Source organism: Aegilops tauschii, chromosome 3 (genome assembly GCF_002575655.3).
Source record: "Aegilops tauschii subsp. strangulata cultivar AL8/78 chromosome 3, Aet v6.0, whole genome shotgun sequence".
NCBI classification, from domain to species: Eukaryota; Viridiplantae; Streptophyta; class Magnoliopsida; order Poales; family Poaceae; genus Aegilops; species Aegilops tauschii.
The window spans coordinates 218,212,821-218,230,894 of NC_053037.3; positions in this window are offsets into that span (position 1 = coordinate 218,212,821).

The following is an 18,074-nucleotide window of genomic DNA, read 5'->3' on the forward strand; positions in this document are numbered from 1 at the left end:
CGAGGTTTGCCCTGCCTGGATTTATCCGCTCCTCGTGAGGCAACCTGGTGAGGCCGCTCCTGAGGAGGTCTTGCGTCGTCCGCCTCATGTGGCTTGGCCCCTCGTGAGGGTCTTGAATGCCTTGTTGATGAAGATGGGCTATACTGGCCTGCTAGCTCAGCCACGCCGTAGGCCGCAGGCAGGCAAGTCTGGGGACCCCCGTTCCCAGAACGCCGACACCAACGTATCTATAATTCTTGATTGTTCCATGCTATATTATATTCGGTTTTGGATGTTTAATGGGCTTTATTTATACACTTATATATTATTTTTGGAACTAACCTATTAATCGGAGGCCCAGCCCAAATTGTTTTTTTGCCTATTTCAGTATTTTGCAGAAAAGGAATATCAAACGGAGTCCAAAGGAATGAAACCTTCGGGAACGTGATTTTCGGAACAAATTTGATCCAGAGGACTTTGAGTGGATGTCAAGAAATGAACAAGGAGGCCACGAGGCAGGGGGGCGCGCCTACCCCCTGGGCACGCCCTCCACCCTCATGGGCCCCTCGTAGCTCCACCGACCTACTTCTTTGTCCTATATAAGCAAACTCAATATGAGGCAAGCATTCTTCCCACATTTTACTATTATTCTTCAAAACAGCCCTAAGCATAGTAGACAATGTTCTATTGACTACTTCAGTTTGTCCATCGGTTTGGGGGTGACAAGTAGTACTAAAAAGTAGTTTAGTCGCCAACTTAGCCCATAAACATCTCCAAAAGTGGCTAAGAAATTTAGTATCATGATCTAAAACAATATTATTTGGCACACCATGCAAGCGAATAATTTCATGAAAGAAGAAATCAGCAACACTAGCAGCATCATCGCTTTTATGACATGGTATAAAGTGTACCATTTTTAAGAACCTATCCACGACAACAAATATGCTATCCCTCCCCTTCTTTGTTCGAGGTAAACCCAAAACAAAGTCCATAGATATATCCTCCCATGGAACAATAGGTACAGGCAAAGGCATATATAAACCATGAGGATTGAGTCACGACTTAGCTTTTTGACATGTAGTGTAGCAAGCAACAAAGCGCTCAACATCCCGTCTCATCTTTGGCCAAAAGAAATGTGTAGCAAGTACATCCTCCGTCTTCTTCACACCAAAGTGTCCCATTAATCCTCCTCCATGCGCCTCCAGCAACAACAAAAGACGAACATAGCTAGCTGGAATGCATAGCTTGTTAGCACGAAACACAAATCCATCGTTAACGACGAACTTGTTCCATGTTATCCCTTCTTAGAAATTCTGCAATACATCTTCAAATTCAGGATCATGCACATATTGATCTTTGATGGTCTCCAAACAAAATATTTCAAAGTCAAGTTGTGAAAGCATAGTATAAAGAGGAGATAATGCATCAGCAATAACATTTTATTTACCCTTCCTGTGTTTAATGATATAAGGGAATGTCTCAATGAATTCAACCCATTTAGCATGTCTACGGTTGAGTTTTGCTTGAATTTTAATGTGTTTCAAAGATTCATGATCAGAATGAATAACAAATTCTTTGGGCCATAAATAATGTTGCCATGTTTGCAAAGTCCGAACAAGAGCATATAATTCCTTATCATAAGTAGAGTAATTCAGACTAGGCCCACTCAATTTTTCAGAAAAGTATGCAACAGGTTTACCATCTTGTAATAACACACCGAGTAATACAATTCCACTAGCATCACATTCAAGCTCAAAAGTCTTATTAAAATCAGGAAGTTGGAGTAGAGGAGCATGTGTCAACTTATCTTTTAATACCGTGAAAGCTTCTTCCTGTGTGGTACCCCAAACAAAAGGCACATCCTTCTTTGTAAGCTCATTAAGAGGTGCAACAATGGTGCTGAAATCTCTCACAAAGCACCAATAGAAACTGGCGAGGCCAAGGAAACTCCTCACTTGTGTGACCGTTTTGGGCTGCGGCCAACTCTCAATAGCTTCAATCTTGGCTTTATCAACTTCAATTCCTTGTGGAGTAACAATATAACCAAGAAAAGATACTCGGGCGGTGCAAAAGGTGCACTTCCCAAGGTTACCAAACAAACGTGCATCACGTAGAGCAATAAAAACAATACGTAAATGTTCCAAATGTTCCTCCAAAGACTTCCGATAAATCAATATATCATCAAAGTAAACTACCACAAATCATCCAATGAAAGCACCTAAAAATTTGTTCATTAATCTCATGAAAGTACTAGGTGAATTAGTTAACCCAAAAGGCATGACTAACCACTCATATAATCCAAACTTAGATTTAAATGTTGTTTTCCATTCATCTCCCAATTTCATACGAATTTGATGGAATCCACTACGCAAATCAACTTTGGAAGTTATTATAGAGCCACTCAATTCATCAGGCATATCATCTAGCCTAGAAATAGGATGACGATAACAAATAGTAATATTATTAATGCCTCTACAATCAACACACACACACGACATACCATCCTTTTTCGGCACTAGTATAATAGCAACAACAAAAGGACTAAGAGATTCACGTATATAACCTTTGTCGAGCAGCTCCTGTACTTGACGCATAATCTCCTTCGTCTCCTCTAGATTGGTACGGTATGGCGCATGGTTTGGCAGCGAAGCACTGGGAATTAAGTCATTCTGATGCTCAGTCCCTCGAATAGGCGGTAATCCCGGTGGCACGTCTTGTGGAAAGACGTTTGTGAGCTCCTGCAAAATCTTAGTGACAGCAGGAGACAAAGAGGAAGCCACGTCCTCAAATGAAAAGAATGCCTCTTGGCACACAAAAGCATAGCAAATAGATTTGCTGAAATCTTGCTCATCAATAACAGATTTGGTGGCAAGTAACCATGCACTTTTCAATTAAATTTTAGAAGCAACACTAGATGGTTTATTATTAGGCTTCATTTGTTGCTCAAATACTTTTGCCACTATCTGATTTTCACTCTTATTTTTCTCCTATTTTGCTTTCTTAGATCTATTAATATCATCTTTCAAAATGGAATCAGGAGAGAAAGGAAGCAAAGTAATATGTTTATCCTAATGAACAAGAGTATACTGATTGTTTCTACCATGGTGTACAGAATTTTTATCAAATTGCATGGGTACCACATCACAATCAACATAATCAGCAAATGTAGAGATACTAAAATGCACACGAACAGTACGTGTTACCTTAACCTTGCCGGTGTTGTTGAACCATTGGATGTGGTAAGGATGTGGATGTTGGTCTTGTGGTGAGAGATAGCTTCTCCACCATCTCCATGCTAGCCAAGTTGTTGCAGCTCCCTCCATCTATGATGACGCGAACAGAATGTTCCTTCACAACTCCCTTTTGTATGGAAAAAATTATGCCTCTGATTTTGCTCAGCTTGTGTGACCTGGACACTCAAAACACGTTCAGCAACTAAACTTTTATACCTGTCAGCATCTTCAGCAGCCATGTATTGCGTCTCATGATCAGAATCATCTCCACCATGTTCTTCACTTGTAATAAGAGCCAAAGTCTCCTCATCATAGTCACTAGCGGACTCATACCGACCATCCAGAAGCAATCATAACATGAGGAGATTTGCATTCTCTCGCATAATGACCTCTACCCTTACAACAATGACAAATAATATCATGTGTGTGCCCTATTGATGCCATGGATGAAGAAGAGCTCTGTGTAGGCCAGGTCGGTGTGCTTTTGGCAGATAGTGGTGGTAGTTGTTGGGGAACGTAGCAGAAATTCAAAATTTTCTACGCATCACCAAGATCAATCTATGGAGTAATGTAGCAACGAGGGGAAGGAGAGTGCATCTACATACCATTGTAGATCGCGATGCGGAAGCGTTGCAAGAACGCGGGTGAGGGAGTCGTACTCGTAGCGATTCAGATCGTGGTTGATTCCGATCTAAGCACCGAAGAACGGTGCCTCCGCGTTCAACACACGTGCAGCCCGGTGACGTCTCCCACGCCTTGATCCAGCAAGGAGAGAGGGAGAGGTTGGGGAAGACTCCATCCAGCAGCAACACGACGGCGTGGTGGTGATGGAGGAGCGTGGCAATCCCGCAGGGCTTCGCCAAGCACCGCGGGAGAGGAGGAGGAGGGAGAGGGGTAGGGCTGCACCGAAAGAGAGACGTTCTCGTGTGTCCTGGGCAGCCCAAACCTCAACTATATATAGGGGGGAGGGGGCTGCGCCCCCCTTAGGGTTTCCACCCCCAAGAGGAGGCGGCCAGCCCTAGATCCCATCAAGGGGGGCGGCCAAGGGGAGGAGAGGGGGGCGCCCCACTAGATGGGCCCTAAGGCCCATCTGGACCTAGGGTTTGCCCCCTCCCACTCTCCCATGCGCCTTGGGCCTTGGTGGGGGGGCGCACCAGCCCACCTGGGGCTGGTCCCCTCCCACACTTGGCCCACGCAGCCTTCTGGGGCTGGTGGACCCCCGGGACCCTCCCGGTGGTCCCGGTACATTACCGATTTCACCCGAAACTTTTCCGGTGACCAAAACAGGACTTCCCATATATAAATCTTTACCTCCGGACCATTACGGAACTCCTCGTGACGTCCGGGATCTCATCCGGGACTCTGAACAACATTCGGTAACCACATACATGCTTTCCCTATAACCCTAGCGTCATCGAACCTTAAGCGTGTAGACCCTACGGGTTCGGGAACCATGCAGACATGACCGAGACGTTCTCCGGCCAATAACCAACAGCGGGATCTGGATACCCATGTTGGCTCCCACATGTTCCACGATGATCTCATCGGATGAACCACGATGTCGGGGATTCAATCAATCCCGTATGCAATTCCCTTTGTCTATCGATATGTTACTTGCCCGAGATTCGATCGTCGGTATCCCGATACCTTGTTCAATCTCGTTACCAGCAAGTCTCTTTACTCGTTCCTTAACTCACATCATCACGTGATCAACTCCTTGGTCACACTGTGCACATTAGGATGATGTCCTACCGAGTGGGCCCAGAGATACCTCTCCGTTTACACGGAGTGACAAATCTCAGCCTCGATTCATGCCAACCCAACAGACACTTTCGGAGATACCTGTAGTGCACCTTTATAGCCACCCAGTTACGTTGTGACGTTTGGTGCACCCAAAGCATTCCTACGGTATCCGGGAGTTGCACAATCTCATGGTCTAAGGAAATGATACTTGACATTAGAAAAGCTCTGAGCAAACGAACTACACGATCTTGTGCTAGGCTTAGGATTGGGTCTTGTCCATCACATCATTCTCCTAATGATGTGATCCCGTTATCAACGACATCCAATGTCCATGGTCAGGAAACCATAACCATCTATTGATCAACGAGCTAGTCAACTAGAGGCTTACTAGGGACATGGTGTTGTCTATGTATCCACACATGTATCTGAGTTTCCTATCAATACAATTCTAGCATGGATAATAAACGATTATCATGAAAAAGGAAATATAATAATAACCAATTTGTTATTGCCTCCAGGGCATATTTCCAACAGTAGTGTCTTCTTTCTTGTATCACGGCTGGAGGTGGCAGCTGACGGAGGTGCCGATGTAGCAGAACGTGTGAAAGTAGAAGATGCACGCGGTGTCCATGATGAAGGTCGGCCTGCAGAAAATTTAGTCCGCGCCAATGCCTATCGATCCTGCACTTCACGTTCAGCTTTGCAGGCAAGATGGAAAAACGAGTGATATTGTTATACTCCTTACGCTCTAAAATGGTCTGAATCTCTCTATTTAACCCACCAATAAAACATGCAAGCAGAGCTTCATTATCCTCAACAATACCACATCTAATCATGCTAGTTTGTAATTCCTGATAATACTCATCTACATAATTTTTTCCCTGTCTCAAGTGCTGCAGTTTTTGAAGTAATTCACGTTGATAATATGGTGGAACCCAACAACGCATAGAATTTTTCAAAGCAGCCCAAGTAGTAGGGATATTTTCATGATATAATCTAATTTGTTTAGACCACCAAACAGAAGCAAAACTAGTGAATTCACCAACAGCAGCAACAACATGTCTATCCTCAGGATATTGTAAGCATGTGAAACGTTGTTCAGTTTCTAACTCTCAAGTAAGATATACATCAGGAATGTATCTACCCTCAAATGGTGGAATATTCAATTTTAGTTTAGGAACATGGTCATAATCTCGTACCTGAGGTGGTGCTGCAGCCCTACCTTTGCGATTATATGCATGAGGTCGACCTGGTGCTGGTGGTTGCACGTCGTTCTGATTTTGATCAACCTCATCCTCGTAATAGTCCTCCACCTCTACTGTAGCAGCAGGAGCTATAGAAGCATTAGCAGCACTAGCAACGGCACCAGAAGTTTGTCCTGGCTCAAGAGGAGCACGCTGCGCTGAACCTGCCGGATTGTGGCGTGGAGGTGGTTGTTGATGTTGTTGCAATGGTGTAGCAGATGCGGGTGGTGGTTGTGGTAGACGTGCGAGTACTTCATCGAACTTGGCGTCCAACTTTGGGTCAATTGTCTTCTCAATGTCATCAATCCTCTCCAATGCCTTTCCAAAGTTGGCCATCACGTCTTCCACATGTTGACTCCATTTGCTGAAATTTATCATGAAGCTCCTTCTACGTCATGTTCTGCCAGTTAATATCGTCGGCTTGTGATCCTGCCATGGTTAGCAGCAATAAAAACGTCCTACAGACTACTAAAAGGTGGTGGTGGTGGTGGGGTGCCACAAATCCGTCAAGCAAATCTCAAATTCTTACCACTTCTTACCCAGGAGCAAGTGGTGATCGGCAACCGTTGTAGTGAAAACACTCAAAGCTTGGACAGAGTGATTGCCAGGTGGTGTCAAACGCAAGATGTAGTTGTATGTGGAGCTGGGAAGGCTTATGATATCGTAGCAAAAATGTCAGCAAAAATAAATTCAGAGATGCAAAGTTGAATAAATGCTCAACAACGGTACTGTGCTGGTCCTAGGCTATACCATGCTAGAGACGTGAGCCTAGAACACTAACAAAATCACGATGCTACACGAAAACAAGGGAGGAGCACACTATGATTTTTTTCCTTTTTTCACCTTTTGCACTTTTTTTGATCCGCAACAATTTTTTTTCAAAAAATCTACAAATGGCCTAAAAACTGCCTACCCAGAATTTTCCAGACTTAGTTTTTTTAACTGGAACTATTTTTCTTCTGCGGGCGGCACGGAAGTTGTGGAGTCCGACTTGGTCATGACTCAGAGTATAGCGTGATTTACAAATCTAAAACAAAGAAACAAATACTAGACTCAGACTAGGACCGGTGATGGAGATGAATCTAGTGGAAACTCAGACTGGTGGCGTATATATGTGGGGCGGTGGAAGATGGACTGGCGGCATCTATGATGGAGGTGGACTTGGATTAGCGTGATGGCGGTGGATATGTGGTATATAGCAGCGGTGATGACGATGGTGGTATATGGCAGCGGTGAAGACGATGGTGATATATGGCAGTGGTGAGGACAATGGTGGTATAAGGCAGCAGTGCGGACAATGGTGGTATAATTAAGGCAGCAGTGATGATGATGGTGCGGCGGCGGTGTGACAACTTGTGAACAGAACTCGAGACTCTAAAGGACTAGACACTAAGAGCAGCAACTTGATACAATGATGCAACCGGAAATTCAACAAAGCAAATACATAAAAGATTATGCTATGGCTTAGATTGGTTTGGATATGATCAACTAATCCTATTTTTTTTGGCTTTTTCATGGACTGTAGTTATGAAGAATAGAGTTGATCTAAACAATGAAAAAACTGGAAAATCTCACCGAGGAACATGGAAATCTGATACCACTTGATAGAGGCGAAGGTGTGCCGATGTTTTGATGAGATGGTGGTTATCGTTTTTGGTGGAGTAGACTTTGACGATCCAACTACAAACGTGTGAGGATGTCACGCCTTAGCAATCGCTAAACAAACTCCGAGAGGTTATTGACCACGAGGGTCTGTTTCCTGCACGCAAACGAAGAACAAGAAAGAAACTGAAATTGCAATCTAGATATTGCGAATATAAGAGGAAAGCTTTATTAATGAAGGTGGGTTTCTGTGATATCTTGGTCTGGTCGTTGAACACAAACGAAGTACGCGAAGTTGCAGCTATGGTGAGCTTTTAATCTAAACAAACCCCAAAGTCTAAACGACGCCCTAAGGGCTGTATAAATGGAGGAAGAGGGGGGGGGATTTCGTGGCCCCTTGGATGAGGGGTCCGAAACCAATCCTAACTCTGTTTGCCCCATACATACGGACTCTAAAAACAACCAATACTTCAGTATTTTGAAATTACATGGGCTTGGCCCAATAATAAGGTGACGTGGCACCTATAATAGCCTCTGGACGAAATTTATGAAGTGGTATCTTCTACATTTCGTCCAAGACTTCGTGCACTCATTATTGTGGCTTCAAAGTCCTAAAATCATCACTTGTAACTCCGTTCTTGTTCCGCTTGCGCATGCCATCATCGCCATGCTTGATCTTGCTCCAATGTTCATCCTTCTTCTCCAAGCTAGGCCCTTCATTTGTAAGCAAGACAAATGTGTCCATTTTAGGCAGCATCATATTCTCATGAACATTCGAATCATTACCAAGAAATAAAAGTATCTGGTGATTTAATTGGCGCGCACGAGCTCTAGTAATCGCTCCATTATGTATAGCAGCAGGGGCTGTGGGTGTAAGGATGGTATTGATGTCCTCAACACCGTCAACCTCGGCTTGGAGAGTCTTCTTCACGTCGGCAAGATGCACCTCGTGGAGCTTCAGCGCGTCCTGGTGCTCCTTCATTCACAAGCGCCCTATGCTCTTCCTCGGCCTCGTTGTCAACTTCCCTCTTGTACTTGGCCTCCCACTTCGCCAGCTCATAGGCCATCACCTACAGGCGCTCTCGCTCCGCCTATTGCCAGACCGCAGCCATCGTGAGCTCACGCTTCTGGATCCCGGTGTCCATCTCACGGAGGGTGACCTCATCCTCACGCATCACGAGTTTCTCCTTGTCAAAGGTAAGATGAGGTTCATGGGCCTCCGTGGTTTTCGCTTGCGCCTGCAGCTCCCGCTCACGGCAGGCAGTCTGCTCCTGGAGCTGGCACCACCCTCCCACGAGGTGCAGGTGCTCCCTTGCGTTAAGGACCCGCTCCGCCTTGAGGCTGTCCTTGAGCACGTCGAGGGCCGCCCTAACGCTGTCGGTGGCCCCGCGCTCAAGGGTAGTGCTTCCACTCACCAGCACCAGGGCGCGATCTGGTCGTGCCCCATCGCACTAGCGCCGCGGGGCGAGAGGGCCCAGGCTCGGGCCCCTTTGGCAGCTTTGCACCACCTTTCCCGACGGGGGTAAGCATCGCTCCAGGGCGCGGAGGGCTCTCAGCGACTTGCCCTGCGGTGGGTGGTGTCACTACAAGAAATATGTCAACTTGTGACCTTCTGCCAGTGACCCTGGAAGAATTCGTCATAAATTTATGACCATTTTAGACCAGTTGGTCAAAAGCTGTTCTGGGGGCTCCAAACCCTAAACCATAATGTCGGTGTGGAATGACACCTATGGGATCACAAGAATCCCTACTACGGTTCCCGGGGCGCAGGGTTGCGAGAAGTGCAGGATTAGTAATCAGCACAAGGATCGTTTACGCAGGTTCGGGCCGCGAGGATGCATAAAACCCTAGTCCTGCTTTGGTGGGTGTATTTTTCGGATGTGGGGTTCTGGCAAACCCTTAAGGTTCGAACACTGGGGTGCGCGCGAAGTCTTTCCCTCCTACCAATCTACGCCCTAGCTCGCTAAGATGTCGTTGACGAACTCGACGAACTCGCAACACAGAGAGACACGAGTTTATACTGGTTCGGGCCACCGTTGTGGTGTAATACCCTACTCCAGTGTGGTGGTGGTGGATTGCCTCTTGGGCTGGTGATGAACAGTACAGAGGGAAGAACAGCCTCCTGAGGTTGAGGTGTCCTTGTGCTTGCGTACTTGTGCGCGTGAAAGCTAGATCAACTACCCGATCCCCCTCCACTATGGTGGCTAGACCTATTTATAGGGGCCCTGGTCCTCTTCCCAAATATTGAGCGGGAAGGGAGCCAACAACGGCGGGCAAATTTGGAGGGGGACAGCTAGTACAAGCTATCCTAACAAAAGTGGTCTTCGCCTGCGGAAAGCTCTGGTGGGGACGCCGTCTTGGGCTCCACGATGACCTCCGCCTTGCCGTCCTCCTGGTCTTGGTCTCGTTGCACCAATATAGCAACCTTTGCCTGATGCCTCGGTACCCCTCGCTTGCGCTGGCCTCCTTAGCACCAAAGAGGAAACAAGGACATTGCGCGCGCTGGCGCCCACCTGGCACCCGCCTGGTGTCGTTCGTCATGGCTCACGTCATGAGAGTCTGGTGAGGTTTGCCCCGCCTTGATATCTCCGCTCCTCGTGAGCCTGCCTTACTAGGCCACTCCTGAAGAGGTCTTGCGTCGTTCGCCTCGCGAGGCTTGGACCCTCGCGAGGGTCTTGGATGCCTTGTTGATCAAGATGGGCCATACGGCCTGCTGGCTTAGCCACGCCATGGGCCGTAGGCAGGCAAGTCTGGGGACCCCCGTTCCCAGAACGCCGACAGTAGCCCCCGGGCCCAAGGTGCGCTCGGGCTTGGCTTCGCGGCGAAGCCAAGGGTCAAGTACGGAGCACCGCGGGCCCCAAAAGCCTGCGGCCTCGGTTGACGCGTGGCGGTTGATTGGACATGGGCGTCTCCGCTTCCCCACGCTGCCTTTGAAGCCGCCCAGCTATGCGCCCCCGCGGCCTACATAGTTATTCCTCCTTCGCCTGCGCCTCGCTTCCCCAATCTCCCTGCTTCCTTGAGACTCTGCTTCCCTTCCCCGACCTGACCTGCTCTCCCCCTGCTTCGTTGCCATGGCGCCAAAACAAGCGGACAACGGGAAGAAGCCAATGTCTCCGTCAGGCGCACCTCCAGCTGTCGAGCCGGCGCTAGGCCGATCCCGGGTGCTCAACGACGAGCCCATGGACAAGGTGCGTCCGATGCTTGCTTCCAGCTTCAACTAGTGGGGAGAGACGGTGGCTTGGCCTGCGTCTCGCACTCGCATGGCTCGGGCAGCCACCGAGGTCCCAATCTTCATAGATGCCCTCTGGGCCGGCCTGATTCCTCCCTTCTCCGCCTTCCTCAACGCGGTGCTAGAGCATTACCAGATCCACATGCTGCATCTTGACCCCCAATCGGTGACTCTTCTTGCTGTCTTCGCCTTCGTGTGCGAAGCCATGGTGGGTATCGCTCCTTCGGTGGCACTCCTTCGTCACTTCTTCTTATTGCACCTGACTGACCCTCAGCAATGCTCGGGGAGCATGAGCTTCTAGGCCGTGGTTGCAACTGCGGGCGCTGGGATTGACTTCGAGCTCCCTTCATCCACGAGCGAGTTTCGTCCGCGATGGGTGTTTGTTGATGCCAGCGTGCTCAGCCCCCTGCTTCGTCTCCCGCCGGGGCCTGCTGTTCCAAACTCTGGCTGGAGCCACCAGAAGCTCTTGAGCCCCCGCCTTGCTCTCGTCTGGGCCAGGCTGAGGCTGCTGAAGGACCGCGGCGTGACCGCGCCGATGGTGGTGAAGGAGTTCGTCAAGCGCTGGGTTGCTCCGCTTCAGCGCCACTCTCGCCCAATGTGGACCTTGCTCAACAGTCAGGACCACATGAGGTTCCAGGAGTCTAGGCTCCCTCTCGGGATGCGACAAACAGTGCTCAAGGTCTTGACGGGTGTCCCTTTGCCGGCCGAAATGCCTGGGAAGAATTGCCTGCTGTATCGCTGCAAGAACAAGGATGAGTTTGCAGCGAGCATGCCTTCCTTCGACGAATGGGGGCTGCGCCCGATCGAACTGGTGGGGCCCCGCGAGAACCCCGTCGTCGTGGTTCCCTTCTTCGCCGCCGGTGCCGAGCTCGCCCCAGGTGAAGGTGCGGGAGGGCGAGCTCCGACGGGGGCCGGTGGCTCGAGTCCTGAGGAGCGCATGCCGAGTGGTGATCCTGGGGCATCGTCCTCGGGGTCCCGCGACCCCCCTCCCGAGGCGCCAATTATTGAGGAGGTGCAGCATGCGGCTCCCGAGGCCAAGGCTCCAGGAGCCTCGGGAGGTTGTGGTGAGACGGTGCCCGGCTGTTTGCCGCAACCGGGAACCCCTGAAGATATCCTTCCAGGCTCTTCTTCGGCCCCGCCGTGCACCGGCAGTCACGTCCAGCGTTTTGGTCGCCTTTGTGTGGACTTCGAGGAGCTCCGCAAGAGGAAAGGATCCCCTAGCGGCAGCAACATCTTCGGGCCGTTGAAGCGGCGAAAGTACATCGCCATTGACGCGTAAGTATCTTGTTGTGATGGCTTCCTGCGTGTAGCCTCCTTATCCTGACGTCAGTTCTCCAGGGCTCCTTCTGTTGAAGCTGTTGCGTCTCCCGAGAAGCGGCCTCCTCCTTCATCAACTCCCCCATCTGCCTTGAGCGTTCCTGGTCTTCCTACCGCCCTTGGAGCTGGGTCGCTTGGGGGAGCATCTCTGCCTTCGCGGCGCGCTGAGCTCGGAGCTTGGCCATCCCTCCCCCACGGTCTGGCGTGGAGCTTGGCGGGCGTGCCCAAGACTCCTCCTTTCCTCATGGGCAGCAGCTGGTTGGCTTCGATCTTTGGTTCCTCTTCAAGCAGCGAGCCTCAGTCGGCTTGGGCTTCTCGCGAGGACGAGCTGGCATCAGGTGCGGCGTCAGCCCCCAGCCACCTGCAAGGAGGTGGCGCGCCGCTTGGCGCCCCGTCTGCAGCCCCCGAGGTGGAGGACGAGAAGGGTCGAGCATTCGAGCTCGAGCGTGGGCGGAGTGTAGTTCGTCACGAGCTCTTCCAGGAGGCGATGGGCGCGATGAGCCGACTTGGTGAAGAGCTCGCGGGTGTCAATTCGCGCCTTGAGGCTGAAGGTCTCCGGCTGGTGGAGGAGCGGCGCAAGTTGAGGGTGGCCATCAACCTCGGTCGCTATCAGCGCGACCTTGAGAATGCGAAGGCAGAGGCGTCCCTCAAGATCCCCCATGAAGCCCGATCGCGAGCCTTGGAAGAGGCTGGCGAGGCTGACCGCTGTCGCGAGGCTGCGGAGGACCGCGCATGGGAACTCCAGGCCTGGAGCGCGTCCCTTGAGCAGCAGGTGGAGGCGCGCAAGGCCGCTCTTGCATCGCTGAGGGAAACGCCCGCGGAGGATGAGGAGGTCTGGAAGCGCGGTGAGACGCTGGCCATGGAAGCCATGGAGCGCAGCCTCAAGCTCGAGCGACTGGAGATGAGGGAGGGTCAAGTTGCTCAAGCAGAAGATGCCGTCGGGGCTCGCGAGGCCAGAGTTGAGGAGGAGGTGAATCGACAGGTGGCCGAGGTTCGCGCGGACCTGGAGGGTAGGTACGACCTGAAGCTGAAGCTCGCGGGTACGGAGGATGCGGGCAGGGCCGCTGGCCTTAGGCCCAGGTTGGATGAGGCTGAGAGGCGCGCGGAGGCCATGGCCGCCGCCCTGGTTACGGCGCAGGCGGACTTGGCCTCCGCCCGCACCGAGCTGCGCTCCCTTCGTAGGCGGGTTGATGATGCTGAGGCCGTTGCACGGCAGAACACGGAGGAAGTGCTCCAACGACGAACGCTAGAGCACGAGCATGCTCCTATGCTTCAGGATCTCCGAAACAGGGCCAACACCGCCCTGAGCCATATTTCTGACGTGGAGGTGCCGGCCCCTCACTCGAATGACTATGCCAGCCATCTGATCTTCTTCACTAAGGTGGTGACGCGCCTGGAGGCTCGATCTACCCGAGCTCGCTAGCTTGTGGAGGAAAGGGGGCGTGGCCTGCTTGAGCACGCTTTCTCCCGTGTCTTCAGCCACCTTTTGAATGCCGACCCCAACTTTGATTTCGACGCCGCCATCGTCCCCGTTCCCACGGTCGTCCGGGATGACCTGGCGCGTTGGGTTGAAGACAACGTGGACGCGTTGGTCAGGGCTTTCACTTTGGAAGATGACGGGGTGGTAGTCGCCGCAGACGAAGGCGATGTGGTTGACGACGGCATCGGGGGCGTCGCCGGCGGCGGCGACGATGCCGATGAAGTCGATGATGATGCGAGTGACGCATCCGCGGGTGATGTAGTGAGCGACATTTCTGGCTGATCCCATGTTCTCCTGTCGTTTCATCCTGCACACGAAGCTCGGGCATGGCCCTTGGAAAACTTGTAAGAGCATTTTGGGAGGGGTAGCCCCTCGGAAGGAAATATGCCCTAGAGGTAATAATAAAGTATTATTTATTTCCTTATATCATGATAAATGTTTATTATTCATGCTAGAATTGTATTAACCGGAAACATAATACATGTGTGAATACATAGACAAACAGTGTGTCACTAGTATGCCTCTACTTGAGTAGCTCGTTAATCAAAGATGGTTATGTTTCCTAGCCATAGACATGAGTTGTCATTTTATTAACGGGATCACCTCATTAGGAGAATGACGTGATTGACTTGACCCATTCCGTTAGCTTAGCACCCGATCGTTTAGTATGTTGCTATTGCTTTCTTCATGACTTATACATGTTCCTATGACTATGAGATTAGGCAACTCCCGTTTACCGGAGGAACACTTTGTGTGCTACCAAATGTCACAACGTAAATGGGTGATTATAAAGGTGCTCTACAGGTGTCTCCAAAGGTACTTGTTGGGTTGGCGTATTTCGAGATTAGGATTTGTCACTCCGATTGTCGGAGAGGTATCTCTGGGCCCACTCGGTAATGCACATCACTATAAGCCTTGCAAGCATTGTGACTAATGAGTTAGTTGCGGGATGATGTATTACGGAACGAGTAAATAGACTTGCCGGTAACGAGATTGAACTAGGTATCAAGATACCGACGATCGAATCTCGGGCAAGTAACATACCGATGACAAAGGGAACAACGTATGTTGTTATGCGGTTTGACCGATAAAGATCTTCGTAGAATATGTAGGAACCAATATGAGCATCCAGGTTCCGCTATTGGTTATTGACCGGAGAGGTGTCTCGGTCATGTCTACATAGTTCTCGAACCCGTAGGGTCCGCACGCTTAACGTTACGATGACAGTTATATTATGAGTTTATATGTTTTGATGTACCAAGGTTGTTCGGAGTCCCGGATGTGAGCACGGACATGACGAGGAGTCTCGAAATGGTCGAGACATAAAGATTGATATATTGGACGACTATATTCGGACACCGGAAGTGTTCCGGAGAAGTTTCGGATTAAACCGGAGTGCCGGAAGGTTACCGGAACCCCCCGGGGAAGTATTGGGCCTTAGTGGGCCTTGAGGGGAGAGAGAGGGCAGCAGCCAGGAGGTGGCACGCCCCCTCCCAGGAGGAATCCTAGTTGGACTAGGAGAGGGGGGCGCAGCCCCCTTTCCCTCTCCCTCTCCCTCTCTTTCCTTTCCCCCCTCTTTTCCTAGTAGGACTAGGAAAGGGGAGTCCTACTCCTACTAGGAGGAGGACTCCCCCCTCTCTCCTTGGCGCGCCTAGGGCAGCCGGCCTCCCCCTTGCTCCTTTATATACGGGGGCAGGGGGGCACCTCTAGACACAGTGGATATACGATATTTTAGCCGTGTGCGGTGCCCCCCTCCACCATATTACACCTCGGTAATACCGTTGCGGAGCTTAGGCGAAGCCCTGTGTTGGTGGAACATCATCATCGTCACCACGCCGTCTTGCTGACGAAACTCTCCCTCAACACTCGGCTGGATCGGAGTTCGAGGGACGTCATCGAGCTGAACGTGTGTAGAACTCGGAGGTGCCGTGCGTTCGGTACTTGATCGGTCGGATCGTGAAGACGTACGACTACATCAACCGCGTTGTGATAACGCTTTCGCTGTCGGTCTACGAGGGTACGTGGACAACACTCTCCCCTCTCGTTGCTATGCATCACCATGATCTTGCGTGTGCGTAGGAATTTTTTTGAAATTACTACGTTCTCCAACACCCTCATGTAAGCAACTTGTAGTTTTTACTTTCCTATGCGATGTGAGTTTGTGTCCTCGTGAACTCGTGAATCCGGATGCGAGTTCTTTGTCATGGTTTACCTTAGTAAGCGCCAGCTTTGAGCTGGGTCGCGAGGCGTCGAGTTTCTGAGAACCCTGCATAGCTCGTCACCCCGTCAGAAGGGGCCCCACAAGAGGTGAGCACTAGTTGCAGTGCTAGCGCGCACTTGGCGTGCGCGCTTTGCGCAGTCCCGCTCGCGAGGAGCTCGTGACGGGAAGGCGACGGACATGAGTCCCAGACAAAACGAGATCCAGAAGGCAAGAAATTTCTCGAGCAAGAAAAGGCACCCCCCGCGCGCAACGGTAAAAACTCGGTTTCAACTTAAATCCAGATCCAGAAAGCAAAGCTACAGAAAGAGAGATCCAAAGCAAAAGGCCGCGTCCGGCACCTAGTCTAGTCTTCCGGTCTTCAAGTCTTCTCACCAGCACGGAGCTAACTGCTTCCACTAGGCGTGGGAGGGAGCCCCAGGGCCTGAGGCCGGCACCCCTGAGACTCCGGGGCGTGTACAGCCCCAACTCATTATTACGTGAGAGTGTCACAGGCGGCGAGCTTCACAGGCACTGGGCCTTCTTCCCAGGTACCGGCCTTGCTTCATATCGCCAGTCGAGGGCCTTGCCTTGCGCCACCCTTGACCTCCTTTGAGCCGACCGATCACCAAGACGACACAAAGAGTGAAAGAGGACGCCAGCAGTGCCCTCGGCGACCACAGGTCCTCCGCCGGGGGAAGGGTTGTCGAGGCCTCCCCGGCAGAGGGCCTACCTCCGGGTGTCGCCAGGCGTCGCCGGCGGGGAGGGGCCTTGCTCCTCACTCCTTCCTGGCGGCCCCCAGCGTGTTTCCCCTGTTGGAAGGGCTGCCGCCGTGCCAGGGTCGTCGATCGATGCTGCAACCTGATTCATCTGCAGCCCGTGGTTAGCGTAAGCCTGTTCCTGAGAGATTAGCGGTACCCTGTAGTTGCCGTTGCCGGCGCGATCGTCGTGGTTCTCCGTTGGTTCTTGGAAGGCTTTGGCTCCTAGAGCCCCTTCCCCCCAATCTTCTCCAATGAATGAGCCGGGGTCGTCCTCCGGTGCGTACTCCTGGTCCATCATGGGGGGCACGTAGGCTTCCAGGGCCGTCACCCCGAACACCTCGCCGTAGTGCCCCACACTCCATGTTGCTCGGCCCAGGGTGGCGTCCTGAGGATGGTAGCGTGGCATCCGGCCAGGACCATGGGGGGCGACGCTTGCGCCCATGCCTGTCGCGGGCGGCATGGGGGCAGCGGAGCCCCCTACACTGCTGGCCGTGCTGGTGTTGATGAAGCCCCCGGGTGTTGCTGACGGCGTGCGGTTGTGGTGAGGCCGTGTGGCCCTGCAGTGGCCTGAGGAGAAAGTCGATAGCAGAAAGGTGGTGCCCCCGACGCCGCTGCATCCAGTAGCTCGGCAACATGCTCCAGCAGTGCATCCTGGCCGCTCTCCATCAGCCTGCATCGCAGCAGCTCCCTTGCCACCGTGAGTGCCGCCCGCATGTTTGCTTGCTCCCGCCGTGAGTGCGGTGCCGTTGCCGCGGCATGACTCGTTGCTCTCGCAGCGGCTCGTACTTGCCGCGGGGTGAGGGTGGACGACACCTGGCCGTGCCGCCCGCGCCCTGCGGGGTTTGGCGGCGCTCACGCCGCCTGGAGCGCGGGGTCGAGGTCTTCATGGGCAGGCGGCGCTGCCCGGGCTGGCCAGGCTGCCCAGCGATCGGAGCCGGCCCTTGAGTCGCCGGATGGCTGTGGAGCGTCGGCGAGCTAGTTGGTGGAGAAGAAGCTCTGGCGCACCCCTACCTGGCGCGCCAAATGTCGGATGTGGGGTTCCAGCAAACCCTTAAGGTTCGAACACTGGGGTGCACGCGAAGTCTTTCCCTCCTACCGATCTACGCCCTAGCTCGCTAAGATCTCGCGGACGAACTCGACGAACTCACAACACAGAGAGACAAGAGATTTATACTGGTTCGGGCCGCCGTTGTGGTGTAATACCCTACTCCAGTGTGGTGGTGGTGGATTGCCTCTTGGGCTGGTGATGAACAGTACAGAGGGAAGAACAGCCTCCTGAGGTTGAGGTG